General features: G+C 38.7%; 1 long non-coding RNA gene across 1 annotated transcript in view; it reads left to right on the top strand.

The window, feature by feature from the left end:
* LOC129489404 (uncharacterized) overlaps positions 1-17,831 on the top strand; it is a 44,228-nt gene extending 26,397 nt beyond the window's left edge. The window contains exons 5-6 of the long non-coding RNA XR_008659968.2: positions 1,837-1,919; positions 17,720-17,831. This is a non-coding gene — a long non-coding RNA (uncharacterized lncRNA). The remainder of the gene's footprint in view (positions 1-1,836; positions 1,920-17,719) is intronic.
* Positions 17,832-18,315: the final 484 nt, after the last annotated feature.

Below are 18,315 nucleotides of genomic sequence, written 5' to 3'. Positions count from 1 at the left end.
AATACCATTCAGGACATAGGCATGGGCAAGGGCTTCATGTCTAAAACACCAAAAGCAATGGCAACAAATGCCAAAATTGACAAATGGGATCTAAGTAAACTAAAGAGCTTCTGCACAGCAAAAGAAACTACCATCAGAGTGAACAGGCAACCTACAGAATAGGAGAAAATTTTTGCAACCTACTCATCTGACAAAGGGCTAATATCCAGAATCTACAAAGAACTCAAACAAATTTACAAGAAAAAAACAACCCCATCAAAAAGTGGGCAAAGGATACGAACAGACACTTCTCAAAAGAAGACATTTATGCAGCCAACAGACAAATGTAAAAATGCTCATCATCACTGGCCATCAGAGAAATGCAAATCAAAACCACAATGAGATACCATCTCACACCAGTTAGAATAGCCATCATTAAAAAGTCAGGAAACAACAGGTGCTGGAGAGGATGTGGAGAAATAGGAACACTTTTACACTGTTGGTGGGACTGTAAACTAGTTCAACCATTGTGGAAGACAGTGTGGTGATTCCTCAAGGATCTAGAACTAGAAATATCATTTGACTCAGCCATCCCATTACTGGGTATATACCCAATGGATTATAAATCATGCTGCTATAAAGGCACATGCACACGTATGTTTATTGCAGCACTATTCACAATAGCAAAGACTTGTAAGCAACCCAAATGTCCATCAATGATAGACTGGATTAAGCAAATGTGGCACATATACACCATGGAATACTATGCAGCCATAAAAAAGGATGAGTTCATGTCCTTTGTAGGGACATGGATGAAGCTGGAAACCATCATTGTCAGCAAACTATCGTAAGGACAAAAAACCAAACACTGCATGTTCTCACTCATAGGTGGGAATTGAACAATGAGAACTCATGGACACAGGAAGGGGAACATCACAGACCGGGGCCTGTTGTGGGGTGGGGGGAGGGGGGAGGGACAGCATTAGGAGATATACCTAATGTAAATGACGAGTTAATGGGTACAGCACACCAACATGGCACATGTATACGTATGTAACAAACCTGCACATTGTGCACATGCACCCTGGAACTTAAAGTATAATAAAAAAAAATTTAAATGCTATAGCTATGACTGTTGTATTAGGAACTGATTGAAGAATTTTTTTTCATGCTATTACTTTTCCTCAGAAACCTGGTTATCACCCCTTGAAATCTGTTGATATGAAATATTAGGTTGATGAGTTTAGGTGGCTTGGATGACTTTCCTTTGCAGCTGTATAAATCTGTTTTCCTGACAGTCTATTTCTTTCAATAGAAGGACCAAATGGATGTTTTTAAAAAGTGGTCATGTGTCTGGGCTTGGAGCGCAGTGAGAGTCAGTCAGGCTGTGGATCCCCAGATAAGGGAGTTTTTTTTTTTTTTTTTTTTTTTTTTCTGAGACAGAGTCTCACTGTGTCCCTGAGGTTGGAGTGCAGTGGCAGGATCAGGGCTCACTACAACCTTCTCCTCCCAGGCTCAAGCCATCCTCCCACTTTGGCCTAATCTTTGGGGAGAAGATTTGTTTACATTTTCCTCTATCTGATACTTTGGTGTCTGTGTACTTTAGTATATTTAGTATACTGTACTTTAGCACAGTGTTTCCTCAAGCTTTGTTTTTTGTTCCTGAGCTTCAAGAACTCAAGAAGCAACTGGCAGTAGGTTGCTACCTGTACAAACCAGTTTTGGAAAGAGGTCATCAGGTTTTATTCAAGAAGTTAAAGCCATAATGTGGGAATGGGGAGAGGCAACTCTGGCTGGGGCAGCTGTGCTCAATAAAGGTCTTTGGTAATTACTCTTTGTTGTTCCCGTGGTCTACAGCTGTTCCTCCTGTTTGTTGATCCTGTGCCTGAAGATTGCTCCGAGCTCTTTCGGGAAGAACATTCGTTCCTCTGCTGTCTTAGGTGAGTGTTGAGTGTTTCTCCTGTTCTGTTTTTGTTTGTTTGTTTGTTTTCCCATCAGCTTGTTTTTTATTGTCCTGGTCTGCCGTTTTCCCACTTTATGTTTTTTAGCCTTGTTATGATTCTTCTGCTTTCCTTAACATTTTCTTTTCGCTCTTCCAGTGGGAACTTTAGAGGGATGGAAAGTAAATAGACACAGCAGTTGTCTTATTTGGATGGCAGATTTATATGGTAATGTCTTTAGGAAAAAACAAAACCAAAATAAGACAAAAAGTCTCTTTAGTCATGCTGATACAGGTTTGGGAAATGCTGATATAGTGTTTTAGAGTTTAGAGAAAGAAACAAAAACATTTAGCTACTGTAACATTGTCAAATAATTTGTCATTATCTCAACTTTAGAGACAAGGAAACTAAGCTTAAAATAGTTTAGTTACTTGGCTCAACTAGTAAATAGAAGAGCTAGGATTTGACCCAATTCTAATGATTTCCAAAGGCAACAATTTATGTAATAAAACAACAATACATGTAATAAAAATATTCTAAGATATTAAATGAATTGGATATTATTTTTAAAAATGAACTAAAAATCTAAAATAACCAGAATAGCCATTTGTTGTCATTGTTTTCCCATCCAGAATTTAACGTCTGCTACACAGTTGTAATTATAGTAGATCCCCATTTAAAAAAAATGTATTTTTTTTTTTTTTTTTTTTTTTTGAGACTGAGTTTCGCTTCTGTCCCCCAGGCTGGAGTGCAATGGCACGATCTTGGCTCACTGCTACCTCTGCCTCCCGGGTTCAAGGGATTGTTCTGCCACAGCCCCCCGAGTAGCTGGGATTACAGGCACACACCACCACGCCCAGCTAATTATTTTATTTTTAGTAGAGATGGGGTTTCACCATGTTGGCCAGGCTGCTCTTGAACTCCTGACTTCAGTTGATACATCTGCTTTGGCCTCCCAAAGTGCTGGGATTACAGGTGTGAGCCATCAGGCCTAGCAAAAAAAATGTAGATTTTAAACAAAAATCTAATATTAAAAATTTGCTGTTCCATCTGTATGCATTTACTTTCAGTATTACCTCAGGACAGATTCCCCACAATGAAAGTTTCAGTTCAAGAGGTATTAAACACTTTTATGTTTCCCATACATACATATTGACAAATTGACTTTCAAATATTTGTTCCAATTTACCTCAACCTCATTGCAAACACTATTTCTTTGTAGCTCTCCCATCATTATTTACCTTCATAAAATTTTTTTAATGAGCTGACTTTTTCTACTATTAGTTCATCTTAAAGTACAGAATATGGGAGATGAGGCTTAAAAATAGACAAAATGTCTGTATTGTTGTCTCTGAGTCTAATCTGAGGAAGAATGTAAAAGATCTAGCAGAAAGATAATGTGATCTTGAGCTTCTCACAAAATTATAAGCTAATTCTGGTAGGCTGAGTCCTTAATATGTCAAATAATACCAAGAACACCAAGCTGAAAACATGGTTCACAACATCGTGGTTACTCATATGCAAAGGGAAACATCAAGTGTTGCTTTCAGTTTTTAATGGCATTATTTTAAAAATATGGTTTCTGCATGTTCTCACTGATAAGTGGGAGCTAAATGATGAGAACACATGGACATGTAGGGAGAACAACACACACTGGGGCCTATCGGAGGGTGGAGGGTTGGAGAGGGGAGAGGATCAGGACAAATACCCAATGAGCACTAGCTTAATACCTGGGTGATGAAATAATCTATACAACAGGCCCCCATGACACGACGTTACCTGTATAACAAACATGCACATGCACCCCTGACATAAAAGTTAAATTAAAAAAAAAGAATATGTTTTCTTTTTAAGTGAATGACAAGGATATGAAATGGCCTAAGACTTTGGTATATTAAGAACAATTTTTTTAAAAAAGATCCTTAGTTGGTAAAGAAGAAAATAAGAGAACATGATACTCTTAAAAAATTAAAAATGTTATTCAGCTCCAAGTGATAGAACTAGAAACAACACAGTTGAAATTTAATTAATTTGAGGTCAGTATGATGAAGAACTTTCTAACAAGTCAAACCAAATAGAAGAGCAGTGAGAGCTCATGGATTTTTGGTCACTTTATTAAAAATTCTGTGGAGTTCCTGATGAAGGGTTAAATTTGGTAAACATAGTTTTCATAACCATGCTGCTCTGTGCTATTACAACTTTTCTTAATAATATATGCAATATATCTCAAAAGTTAGTCTACATTAGAATCCTGTGTCAGCATGCAGCATAAATAATACCTGATTTAATAAAGGTGATAATACGGTTCTGCGAAATTGTATTTCAAGAATGTTATTGCCATTTATTTGCCTCTGACTTTAAAACTTTCATTGTATTATTAAAAGCAAAGTAATCTAAGAGATATTGGCATTAGTTTTGGATTTTCTGTAATAAAAAATGGTAAATAACATTTTTTGGAGAGGTTTATTGTATTTCTTGACTTCTTTTTGAAACAGAGTCTCACTCTGTCACCAGGCTGGAGTGAAGTGGCTCAATCTTTGCTCACTGCAACTTCTGTCTCCTGGGTTCAAGTGATCCTCCTGCCTCAGCCTCCCAAGTAGCTGGGATTACAGGTGTGCACCACCACCGCTGGCTAATTTTTATATTTTTAATAGAGATGGGGTTTCACTATGTTGGCCAGGCTGGTCTAGAACTCCTGACCTCAGGTGATCCACCTGCCTCAGCCTCCCAAAGTGCTGGGATTACAGGCATGAGCCACCACACGTGAACCATCTTTTTCTAAAGAGCAGATATATTTACATAATTGCTTAATTGTCTCTCAATAAATGTAATATGATTTAAAGTTCTTTTTACACATTGCTTTTTTTTTTTTAAACATCCTAGTAATGGATTTTTTATTCCAGGTTGCAAGAAAGTGTTCTAAAATCCGTATTTTTTCCAGAGCAAAATCATATATTTGCTTTCTTATTAGATATCAAGTCTATTTCATGGTTGATTAAAAAGTAGTAATTATTATAGATCACTCACATCATTTATTTTGATAAATTATTTTGCTATTCACATGGCAAATTGTTAAAAATAAAAACCCAGTTAAGTGGGCATATAGTTATTTGAAACCCTGGATAGGAAAGGAGAAAGTAGGATTGATGTTTCTTTAGTAGGTAGGCCAGAGGCAAGGGGGCTGAATATTATTAATGCATGTTCTAAAATTTACTGCACTTTGAATAACTGACTTTGAAAAATGACTCTTGAGGCTTGGAGCATATTGTGTTTTAGGCAAAAAGCACCTTTGAAGGCACAGGTGGAAAGTTCGTGGTACTTATCAGTGAGAAAGCAAATTCTGTTCTAGTGGCCCCATAAATTATATAAAACAAAGTGATGAATTTATTTTTACTATGGATCACTTTTTGGTAAGTGCATGCTTCAGTTTCCCCATAATCCTTTAGGCATGCAAACTGAAAATGTCTGAACAAACAGAATGGCCCATATAAGGAAGCAACCTACCTAATTACATAGCCATCTAACTCTGAGGGTCTCCAGTAGGTTCCTAACACACTGGCTAAACAAGAATAGCACAGATGGGAACTGATGTTTGATCATGATAACAATAGTTTCCTCAAAATTTAGCTGACATATCTTTTTCCTAGAGAAAGTGTCTAATTCCCCTACACATGCCTTACAATTACCAATAGCAGGATGGTGATATTTTATAATTGTCAATTCTATCCTTAGTACAATCATGATTTTATTATTTCCATGTCTCCATATTATTCAATCATAAATCCATTTTCAAAGTGATTTTACTCATAGTCTGATTTATTTTGATTTAATTATGATAGATTGAGTTCTTAATTTGTTAAAGAATATACAGAACAACAAGCTCAGAACATGGTTCATAGTAGTTACTTATTACATAAAGAGTAACTTAGCTGCCTTTTGTTGTTTTTGAAAATTAATTGTTGAAGTCTCCAAGTTCCTAAATCTCCAGTCAGCTGGAGCAAAACAAAACCTCTTCTTTCAAAAGAGTAGAGGAAAAAATGTGAATGACATAAATGTCCCTTTCCTCCCAAACCCAATCCTGATCTCATTCCTGGACCAGTTAGGTTTCCTGGGACTTTCAAAGGAGATGGATTCTTTCTAAAATTGATGTAGACTAGACATCCAGTTTTAAAATGGGGAGTTAAAAAAGAAAAAGAAATGAAAGACAACTGGTTTGGTTTGGCTGTGTCCCCACCCAAATCTCATCTCAAATTGTAGCTCCCATAATCCCCATGTGTTGAGGGAGGGACCCAGTGGGAGGTAACTGAATTATGGGGGTGGCTTTTCCCATGCTGTTCTGGTGATAGGGATTAAGTCTTATGAAATCTGATGGTTTTATAAAGGGGTGTTCCCCTGCACAGGCACTCTTGCCTACCACCATGTAAGACATGCCTTTGCTCCTCCTTCACCTTCCACCATGATTGTGAGGCCTCCCCAGTCAAGTGGAACTGTGAGTCCATTAAACCTCTTTTTCTTTATAAATTACCCAGTTTCAGGTATGTCTTTATTAGCAACGTGAGAAAGGACTAATACAATAACAAAGCAACTGCTTCTTTCTTGATTCCCAGAAGTGTTATTTCCTAATTTCATTGGTGTATATGTTGTCTGGGTTCCTATCAGAGCATTTCTTGTAAATGAAAGGTATACCTCTGTATGTTTGTGGCTGAGGCGGGAATGCCATCAGGTGTTAGTTGTGGTTAAGAGTCTCTTGCTTTATTTTGGTAACAGCAAGAGAGACAGCTGTTTTAGAAGTTAGAGATGTAAATAATGGATCAATCCTATAATCTTACATTTTTAAAGCATCTTGAAACAATCTTAGGACTCCATTTTGTCTACTTAATTAGGATTTTACTTGCTATGCCTATTATGTTTTTCCATTTCATTAGACCCTTCTGCGGCTTTCCATCCTCCAACAAATGATGTCCAAACACTTGAGAATGGCTTAGACCAGTGGTTCTCAAGATTTAGCATGCAATGGAATCACTGGACAACTTTGAAAATAGACTGTTGGGCTCCATGCTCAGTTTCTGATTCGGTAGGTTTGAGATGAGGCCTGAGAATTTGCACATCTGAAAAGTTCCCAGATGGTGTCAATGCTGCTGGTCCAGGGGCCACACTTGGAGAACCACTGGCATCAAATAGTTTCCATGATCAGGCCAAGGTTAGCTCAATCTGCTGCCACTTCCTTATGCTCAAGTGTGTTTAACACACTATCTGCAGTTCCCCAAATGTGAGTATTCTTTCATGCCCCTCTGGTCCACCTCCTGCCTTTAAGGAACTTTTGGCTGAAATCTTCTCTATGAAGTCTTCTATGACCTCCCAAGTCCCTTTTGGGCCTCTCTCTTGCTGTTCACCAGGCTTTTATCACAGGGTTTATTGTTAGTTGATAGTGAGTTCCTCAAAGGTCCTAATCTTATTCTGTTCATTTTTACTTAGTTCTTGCAACTGAGTTCGGGGCTTCCTTGGAAGAATAAAAGTGACTTGTTAGATTCATAAGTTTTTCCTTGATTTTATCTGCTGTGATGTAGTGGTTACAAACTAATACTTTGGAACCAAAAGGCCTTAATTTAATTCTGTTTTGCAGTTTTCTAAGTATAAGTAAGTTACTTAGCTTTTTTGAGCCTGAGTTTTCATGTCTGTATAAGTATTATACCAGTAATCTATTCCTTGTAGCTTTGTTGTGAGTATTAAATGAGTTAAAACACACAAAGATCTTAGAACTGTGGGTATCTGGCAAGAATGTCAGCAATACATAAATGTGTGAAACTTCTATCTCTAAACTATAATGTCCACAAGGGCAGTGATTTATGCTTAGATAATATTTGTTAATGAATGATAAGTGGTTGAGAAGGCTTGGAGATGGCCTCACTAACTTGGATCAAACTGTGAGGAAACTTTCAGTTGAAATATTGTCAGCAAAATCTCTATCAATATAATGATCTTTTTCTTGTTGACTATACAGTGCTTACATTAGTTAAAATAGCCTTTATTTTATAGAAGTTTTATGTTTATAGAAAAATTAAGCAGGAAGTACAGTTTCCTTGTTTTCCTTCCCCAGCATGTACTTTCTCCTCTTATTGACCTCTTCCGTTAGTATGGTATATTTGCTAATTGCTATGACTGATGAACTAATATTAACACATATAAAGTCTATAGGTTATATTAAGGCTCACTCTTTGTGTTGCACAGTTCTGTGAATATTGACAAGTGCATAATATCATGTATGCACCATTCCAGTTTTATACGGAATGCTTTCACCACCTTAAAAATGCTTTTTACTCCACCTAGTCTTCCCTTCTCACCAACCCCGCCCCCCGCCGAAACCCTGACAACCACTGATATTTTTAACTGTCTCTATAATTTTGTCTTTTCTAGAATGCCATACCCTTGGGATCGTACAGTACACAGCCTTTTTGAACTGGCTGCTTTTACCTAGTGATGTGTACCTCAGGTTCTTCCACACAGTTTCATGGCTTCTTAGCTCATTTCCTTTTATCACTGAATAATATTCCATTGCATAGATCATATCATGATTTGCTTATTCATCTATTGAAAGTCATCTTGGTTGCTTCCAATTTTGACAATTATGAATAAAGCTGTTTTAAACATCTGTCTGAAGGCTTTTGTGTGGCTAACTCATTTGGGTAAATACTTAGGAACACAATTACTGGATCATATGGTAAACCTAAGTTTAGCTTTGTAAGGACCTGCCAAACTGTCTTCTAAAGAGGCTGTATTATTTTGGGGTCTCACCAGCAACGAGAGTTCCTGTTGCTCCACATTTTTACCAGCATTTGGTGTCAATATTTTGGATATTAGCTATTCTAATAGGCACATAGATTTACATTTTAAAACATCTCCTTCCTGTAAATTTTCTCTTGATGCATTACTGGCCATGTGCTTATAAAGTTGTGACATAGTAGATGACACACCAGAATGTCTGGGGCTGAGACTTTCCTAGGTTTCCAGCTGGAAACTAAATTCAAGAGAAACATGACAATCTAACTGCATAAAGTGAGCTGTGTGGCATCGCTGACACAAAAACTACATAAAGAACACCCTGATTAATCTTGGGAATAGGGCAGCTCAGGCAGAGAACTGATCTTCGACCTAATCTCTTTTAAACTATGTGGGGTTTCGTACTATCAATCTTCATAGCACAGCACAGGGAAAAGAGTGAGGCAAGGGATGAAGAACCTTGGGTTAATGTATCTGATTTGCCACTACTTAATCTGGTGACCTCAAGTGAGTCACTTAACCTCTAGACCCCAGAGAGGGTTGTGCTATATGATTTATAAGATCACTTTAAGCTTAACAATCCTATGATTCTAAAATCGATCCTGCTACTGTGAAATTAGCACAGAACAAGGGAAAGAGAGTCCACGTGTCCCATGCTTTGAGGCAGACATTACGTTTCATCAAGCAGGAAACCCTCTTGAGTAAGTTGTCAGTCTTTGAAGCGGCTGAGATATGTGATGGGGTGGCCTAAGGTAAAGTTCTTTGGGGGAGATGTTAAAATTTTCAAAAAGGGGGATTGCGTGTTTTGACGACCCAAACATGGGGATCACACGAAGCAGGGCATCTTTGACTGGGCTAGGCAATATTTTATTAGCGGCAGCCATAGCAGCAGGGATTTTGGCAGAGGAGTGAAACACACCCATGTTAAGAGCCCCAGTTTATAGCAATGCTCTGTCACACTGAGACGTTTTTCAATTTTTTTTTTCATTTATAGATGAGGTTAGAGGGACTGTATCACAAGCAAATTTTAAAACCAAATGGGGTGAGAAGGAATGCAGGAAAGAACAGGAAAAAGGAAAAATGACAGAAAAAAGGCATTATCAGACAGTGTGATTATACACGCTGTGGCTGCAGCTAAGTGCTTTTTTTAGGGGCCAGTGAAACCACCTCTCTCCCTTTGAGACCAAAATGGCTGGCATGATATTGCTGGCACCAGAAAGGGATGTTTAACTTTAAGAAAATGAAAGGTATCTCTCAAATGTTTCTGTCATGCTTATATCTCCATCTACATTCCCACAGGGCTAATTGGTCATTCTGCAAAGTCACTGGAAAGCAGGAAGCCAAATAGTTGTAAGTGAAGCCAGATGATTTTTACCAGTTCCCCTGGGTTGGAGAGTTGTCCTTAATGATAATCATTGTTTTTAATAACTCTAGTTTATGGGAGTCGAGGAACAGAACACCTGCCCATCCTGAAGGCTATTTTTTTTTTTTTTTTTTTTTTTTTTTTTTGAGACGGAGTCTCGCTCTGTCACCCAGGCTGGAGTGCAGTGGCGCGATCTCGGCTCACTGCAAGCTCCGCCTCCCGGGTTCACGCCATTCTCCTGCCTCAGCCTCTCCGAGTAGCTGGGACTACAGGCGCCCGCCACCACACCCGGCTAATTTTTTGTATTTTTAGTAGAGACGGGGTTTCACCGTGGTCTTGATCTCCTGACCTCGTGATCCGCCCGCCTCGGCCTCCCAAAGTGCTGGGATTACAAGCGTGAGCCACCGCGCCCGGCCCTGTAGGCTATTTTAATCTTTCTAAAATGACTCCCCTGAGCCTTTCTCAATGTCTTCAATGCAATATCATCTCTATCTACCTGTGCTGGTGACGGAACAAGTGAGGCCCCATCACAACGGAAACAAAGCCAGGATTGGCAATCTTCCCACTGACGATCAAGACACAGAGGCAGTTGTACACTGTGTCATGACATTAAGATGTCATGTTGCTGTACGTGTTTCTATTAGTTGAGGGCCTAAATCCATTAAGAAATTGACCCCCTGGTCATGAATGACTCCGATACAAGAGAAGTTAATTTACTGTACACTTAAAATACTGGGAGGGTTGACTAGGTCAGCAAGGTATCCCTCTTCACACAGACTTTCTGGCTTTAGTGTTGGTGGGGGTGGGAGTAGGGGATGCCACCAATTTCAGAAATGGCTTCTAAGGTCACCCTGGGGGAACAGAGAGAGAAAACAGCTGGGGCAGAGGCACGTGGGGCATTTTATGAGGCAGAGCAAAAAGTGGCTCGCATCACTTTTGTTCAGTCACATGCTCATAACCTAGAGACAAAATCTAGCCTCTACACTCGATTCAGTACAACACTACATTATAGAAGACAGGACATACATTTTTGCTGGACGTTAAACTGACCATAACAGTGCTGTATAGGTCAGGGTAATTATAGATTGATGACGGCTGGGACATCTGTAAGACTTTTGTTCCAGAAAGAAGGTTAACGTGGAACCATGTAAAATAGTCCTGGTAAGGTGGCTGATGCCTGTAATCCCAGTCCTTTGGGAAGCCAAGGCAGGAGGATCACTTGAGCCCAGGAGTTTGAAACCAGTCTTAGAAACACAGTGAGACCCTGTCTCTACTAAAAAATAAAAGAAATTTTTAAAAATAAATAGGCAAAATAGCATGGCAAAACTTTCCTTATAAGGTTTTAGAGAAGATGCTTTATTGATATGTTTCCTTCCATGGCTGATGACATGAAATGCAGGAAGCCCAGCTCTGTTCTCCCCTCATGGGGTTCTTCCCATGGAGGACTGCATTTAACAATGAAGTTGACTAGCCTCCCTGGGGCATGAGCGAGACACAGCCGAGCTGTGTCCTCTCCCCCGTCCTCATCTTGGGCTTGTCTTTTGCTCTGATTATTATTATATTTTTTATTATTTAGGTTTTAGGGTACATGTGCACAATGTGCAGATTTGTTACATATGTATCCATGTGCTATGTTGGTTTGCTGCACCCATTAACTCGTCATTTAGCATTAGGTATATCTCCTAATGCTGTCCCTCTCCCCTCCCCCAACCCCACAACAGTCCCCAGAGTGTGATGTTCCCCTTCCTGTGTCCATGAGTTCTCATTGTTCAATTCCCACCTATGAGTGAGAACATGCAGTATTTGGTTTTTTGTCCTTGCGATAGTTTACTGAGAATGATGTTTTCCAGTTTCATCCATGTCCCTACAAAGGACACGAACTCATCATTTTTTATGGCTGCATAGTATTCCATGGTGTATACGTGCCACATTTTCTTAATCCAGTCTATTGTTGTTGGACATTTGGGTTGGTTCCAACTCTTTGCTATTGTGAATAGTGCCGCAATAAACATACGTGTGCATGTGTCTTTATAGCAGCATGATTTATAGTCCTTTGGGTATATACCCAGTAATGGGATGGCTGGGTCAAATGGTATTTCTAGTTCTAGATCCTTGAGGAATCACCACACTGACTTCCACAATGGTTGAACTAGTTTACAGTCCCACCAACAGTGTAAAAGTGTTCCTATTTCTCCACATCGTCTCCAGCACCTGTTGTTTCCTGACTTTTTAATGATGGCCATTCTAACTGGTGTGAGATGGTATCTCACTGTGGTTTTGATTTGCATTTCTCTGATGGCCAGTGATGATGAACATTTTTTCATGTGTTTTTTGGCTGCATAAATGTCTTCTTTTGAGAATTGTCTCTTCATGTCCTTCGCACAATTTTTGATGGGGTTGTTTGTTTTTTTCTTGTAAATTTGTTTGAGTTCATTGTAGATTCTGGATATTAGCCCTTTGTCAGATGAGTAGGTTGCAAAAATTTTCTCCCATTCTGTAGGTTGCCTGTTCACTCTGATGGTAGTTTCTTTTGCTGTGCAGAAGCTCTTTAGTTTAATTAGATCCCATTTGTGAATTTTGGCTTTGTTGCTATTGCTTTTGGTGTTTTAGACATGAAGTCCTTGCCCATGCCTATGTCCTGAATGGTATTGCCTAGGTTTTCTTGTAGGATTTTAATGGTTTTAGGTCTAACATTTAAGACTTTAATCCATCTTGAATTAATTTTTGTATAAGGTGTAAGGAAGGGATCCAGTTTCAGCTTTCTACATATGGCTAGCCAGTTTTCCCAGCACCATTTATTAAATAGGGAATCCTTTCCCCATTTCTTGTTTTTGTCAGGTTTGTCAAAGATCAGATAGTTGTAGATATGCAGCATTATTTCTGAGGGCTCTGTTCTGTTCCATTGATCTATGTCTCTGTTGTGGTACCAGTACCATGCTGTTTTGGTTACTGTAGCCTTGTAGTATAGTTTGAAGTCAGGTAGCATGATGCCTCCAGCTTTGTTCTTTTGGCTTAGGATTGACTTGGTGATGCGGGCTCTTTTTTGGTTCCATATGAACTTTAAAGTAGTTTTTTCCAATTCTGTGAAGAAAGTCATTGGTAGCTTGATGGGGATGGCATTGAATCTATAAATTACCTTGGGCAGTATGGCCATTTTCACGATATTGATTCTTCCAACCCATGAGCATGGAATGTTCTTCCATTTGTTTGTATCGTCTTTTATTTTATTGAGCAGTGGTTTGTAGTTCTCCTTGAAGAGGTCCTTCACATCCCTTGTAAGTTGGATTCCTAGGTATTTTATTCTCTTTGAAGCAATTGTGAATGGGAATTCACTCATGATTTGGCTCTCTGTTTGTCTGTGATTGGTGTACAAGAATGCTTTGAAGGGCCGTTGCAGCCCCAGAGCTCCTCGTGGGATCAGCTGAGCCCCTGTGGCGGCTGTATTCCATTTCTTTTCTCCTTGCCCAATTCTGCTGTTCTAATTTCCTATGGGTATTGCTTCTAAAGACACACCCTGTTCACATTTCCTAAAGTTGCCAAAACAAATCTCCACAAACCAGGTAGCTAAAAAGAACAGAAATTCTCACACAGTTTTGGAGGTGAGATGCCCAACATTGAGCTGTCTTCAGGGCCATGAATTGAAGTGCCTGACGGCTCCAGGGGAGAGTCTATTCTGGGCCTTTCTCTTAGCTTCTGATGTTGCAGCAGTCATGGGTGTTCCTTGGTTGGTGGATGCGTCATTTCAGTCTCTGTCTTGGTTGTCGTCTGGTGTTCTCCCCATGTATATGCACGCCAACTTCTGTGCATATCTCGTTTTCTCTTCTCTTCTTATAAGGACACTAGTCTTATTAAATTAGGGTTGACACTAGTGACCTCATCTTAACTTGATTACATCTGCAAAGACCCTATTTCCAAATAAGATCACATTCCCAAGTGCAGGATTAAATGTATCTTTTTGGGGGCCATAATTTAACCTATAACAATCCTTTATGAACCTCCTATACACAGATCAGGCCTATGAATTGCTGCCTTTTCTCTGTGCCAAAGAAACAGCTTAAGGGTTAGACTGTTCCTTCTTTCCTGATAATTTTCTGTATATTCCTAAAGAGAAAATAATGTTAAAACATACACCTAAGCACTTGTCTACATTCTTTCTGAATAAACTTTAAAATTCCTTCCCATTTAGACTATGAACAGAGGTTATTTGGGGAAAGATTACATTGATACATATAACATTATTTTCAGTAACTCAAAATATGCAATTTAAAAAAATTTTCTTGCTCATTTTACTCTGAGCTTCCAATCTTCCGAAATGGTTAGGAAATTAATTTGTGGGTACATTTTTTACTTCACTACTGCTAAGTTGTGAGTTTGGAGAGTTCCAGAAAGAGTTACACAAATAAGCTAAGATATTACTAACTGCCAGCTGTAATTTTGAGCCAGACTGAGTAACATAAATACATTATTATCTTCTGTGATTTTCTTGCCAGATTGCTCAATGCCCCCACAAAAAGTAGAATTACAGCATGACACAATAACTTATGGTAGCTTTTTTGTGGTATTTGAATAGCTACTGTCACCATGTAAACAGCTTGATAGCTTGACTGCCTGAGGTGCTTTCATGTTCTGGATAGATGTCAGTTTTCAGGCATTGTCCTGAAATTGAAGTAAGGAACAGTAGAGAAGGAGGACCATACAAATTAAAGGGATGGAAAAGGAAATCTACAAAATTATTTCCTTGAATATTCTCACTGCCGTTGGACAACTTAAACAGTCATATAGATTAGCCGTGTTCCTTCCTCCCTGCCCCACAATGTAGATGTGTGACTCTGGGAGAGGGGCTTAAGGGTTCCGACATCAAGATGCAAAAAGTGAGTTTAAAATCCCATTTATAAATCCCCCAAAGCCTGCACAAAAACGGCATGAAGTCTAAAGAAAGGCAAGCATTTATCTTCTGAAGTTATTAACACCCTCTTTTGCAAGGAGAGGTTGGTTGAATTTTTTTCTCTTCATGAGACATTTTTTGCTGAGACTGTTAAACTGTTTACAGTAAATTGTACTCCCTCTGTGCTCAACACCTGATTTCATATATTGCCCTACCCGAGATGTCATCTCCCAGGATGCCCTGGAAGAGTTGCTGGGCTCAGCTAAAACAACACCCAGTTGCTTTGACACAAAACACCTGCTAGAGTGTTTACTTGTCCTATGGCTCTCTTAAATGAATGTACAACATCAGCTATTCCAGTAAAATTAGTTTCCTAGCCATAAATACCTAAATAATTTGACAACCAATTCAGCATTTTCTTAGTATTAAATCAAATATCATTGGTATAGGCAATTAATACACTTTTAATCTAACATCAACCAGAGTGTTCTTTTAAATAATTTGTTTTTATGCATATCATTTTGGAAATGACAACCTGAAAGTCAATTACACTATATCTATTTATTTAAAAAATACTACTTGAGAGAAAAAAGATTAGTAGGGTTTGTATTTACAACTTTAATAATGAGTTTATATTAATCAACCAGTCTATAGGTAAATAGGTAATCTAATCATCAGTATCTCTTTTCTTTGCGAGCAATTTTTATTTTCTTATTGATTTCGCTGTACTTATTTCTGCATTGTATCAATAGATGTTTAAAACACAGTCTCAAAAACAGAGATGTTATCATTTTTTCTTCAACAGTTTTATCTGCTCTGGTCTAACTTGAAATAAAGTTTAAAGTTTCTACACCAAATTTATGTATCTACATAAATTACTAAGTCAAAAACGTATGAGACCAGAAACAGAATTTTTCTTAGCTATTCATTTTTCTTAAATCCAGTGCTCCATCAGTTTAATATTTGTTGACAGATTTTTAACTATCTTGCTCTGTTATTGCTCCCATACACTCACTTACTCAACCCTTCCTCACTTGTCTCAACTGCCACACCCTGCAGATGTCATTCTAAATTATGCTCCAACCTAAAGCAGACCCTTAACACTGTTCCATGATGTGTCATTGTCTCTCTGTCCAAATCCTTCTTTATTCTCCATAACCTTCTCTTATTTATACAACAAGCCTTTTAGAAATACCCAGTCCAGGTTTGATGTGACTCTTAGGGGGCTAATAGTCTAGAAGAAGAGACAGGCATCAAACACGCATGACAGATAAATTGTTACACTGCAATTGTAATAAGTCATGTTGAGTAAAAGAATGAGGTGCAAGTCTTCTTGCTGAAAATGGCATTTGAGGGAACATTGAAATGTTGAAAAGAGTTAATTAGACCAAGTCGAGGAGGTCACTTCAGAAATGAAGAACCACTTATGCCAAGCCCTTGAGGCAGAAATGCAATAACATTAAGAGACCTGTGCTGAAAGCAGGGGCCAGGTTTTCAAGGCTATTATTTAGGATGAGCAAAGGGTAGTCATGTACTTTATGCTAAGAGAAATAGAGAGCTCTTAAGGGTATTAAGCAGAGAAGGAACAAGATGAAATTTGATTTTTAAAATATTCTGATTGTTAGTGGAGAAATTGGAGCAGGAGTATGAACACAGGAGCTGTGATGGTGAGAGATAGTGGTGGCTTGGATCAAGGTAGTGACCTTGACAAAACAAGAAATGGAAGAATTGGAGAAATACTGAGTAAGTCGAGTTGAAAAGCATTTGAGAAAGTTACTGGATATGAAGGTGTAGGCTCAGGAGTGACTGGCAGGTCTGTGCAAGGTCAACCTGACGTCTTCTTGATGCCATTTACAGAGTGAGCAAATGCAGCATGAAGGGCAGCCTGGTGTTTGTGTCTTTCTATAGATTAGAAAAAGTAATGGAGCCTAACGAGCATACTGGAAATAGAGAATCCTGGTTCAAATTTGTCATTCATCTGAGGATATGACATCATCACACAGGCAACTTTAGAAAAGTAATCTTAAAGACTTGGGAGGCCACTCAGAACTGCATCAGTGTTACATCAGCGATCTATTATCACATCAGTGATCGTAACAACTGGATACTAGTCTCATTAGCATGTATGTACTTAATAATTAAAAACCCCAAGGCATTTCCCATAGTGTTCTTCTTACCCTTTTAAAGGTTCCCTCACTCCCTCCCACAACACCTGCTGGGGAAGCTGAAGGCAACTTCCTATGGAGATGGAGAAAAGCAGCTTTCAAGGAAACCTCTGACAAGTGATCCTAGCGTCCTTCTCCATTACTGTAGAAGTTTCTATTCAATGTAACCTATTTCATAGGTATAGGAACAACTGCAATATTTTCTGTGGACAGTTCCTGTGAGCCCTTCGAGAAAGGAAGGCAACTAAGTAGTTGTATGCACCAGTCTAAACTTGGAAGATTTATCCAGTTTGGAGACATGAGTTTATAAGATATAAACTTAGAGATATAAGATGGGAATGATTTTATTTCTTAAAGAAAGACTTGCACAGCAATTAATATGTCCCAGGCACTACATGCTTTTACAAATAGAAATTAAACTTCAAAACAACTTCAAACACAAGTGCTATTATTACTCCCATGTTACAGGTAAGAGATACCAAGGAACAATGGAACAGGGATACCAAATGACTTTCTTAAAGGCACATAGCTAGCAAGTAGTGGAGCTGGAATTTTGAATGCAGGCTGAATATAAAGTTCATGCCTTAACTACTATGCTTTGCTTTCTAAGGAAAAGGTCAAGAGAAAACAAAGAAGGGGTCTGGGCCACGTTGGAAGTAAAGAACAGCCCTCACCAGATAACCAAACCAGCTGGCATTTTGATCTTGGACTTCCCAGCTTCTAGAACTGTGAGTAAATAAATTTCTGTTCTTTATAAATTACCAGTCTGTGGTATTCTGTTATAGCATCAGAAACAGACAAAGACAGCTCTATAGTTAAAAAAAAAAAAAAAAAAAAAAAGGAAGACTTCACTTATGCACTAATTGGAGACTGTGGCCCTGGGAAAGCTGTTGGTGGGCTAAGTAGAAGTGGGTCATCTTATATGAGTGGCCAAGGGGAGAATATTTGAATTTCTCTGATTGGTTCTAAGTTGGAAATATAGGCAAAAATCAGGAGGCTGGTAGTTACTGTTCATGTCCTGACTGCTTTAGATGAACTGCTGGAGAGGTTGTGGTTTGGTTTCCTCCATGGGTTGCTGCCAGTGTGTCTCAGAGTTCTATTTTTATCTACGATCTGGCCATTAGCCATGTGTGTATTCAGTTTCCCATACCTGCTGTCCATCATTTGCTCACATTCTGGAAAAACACAAGCCTTCACTTCTGGAAT

Source organism: Symphalangus syndactylus, chromosome 1 (genome assembly GCF_028878055.3).
Source record: "Symphalangus syndactylus isolate Jambi chromosome 1, NHGRI_mSymSyn1-v2.1_pri, whole genome shotgun sequence".
Lineage (NCBI taxonomy): Eukaryota > Metazoa > Chordata > Mammalia > Primates > Hylobatidae > Symphalangus > Symphalangus syndactylus.
This window is presented reverse-complemented; position numbering and strand designations above follow the sequence as displayed.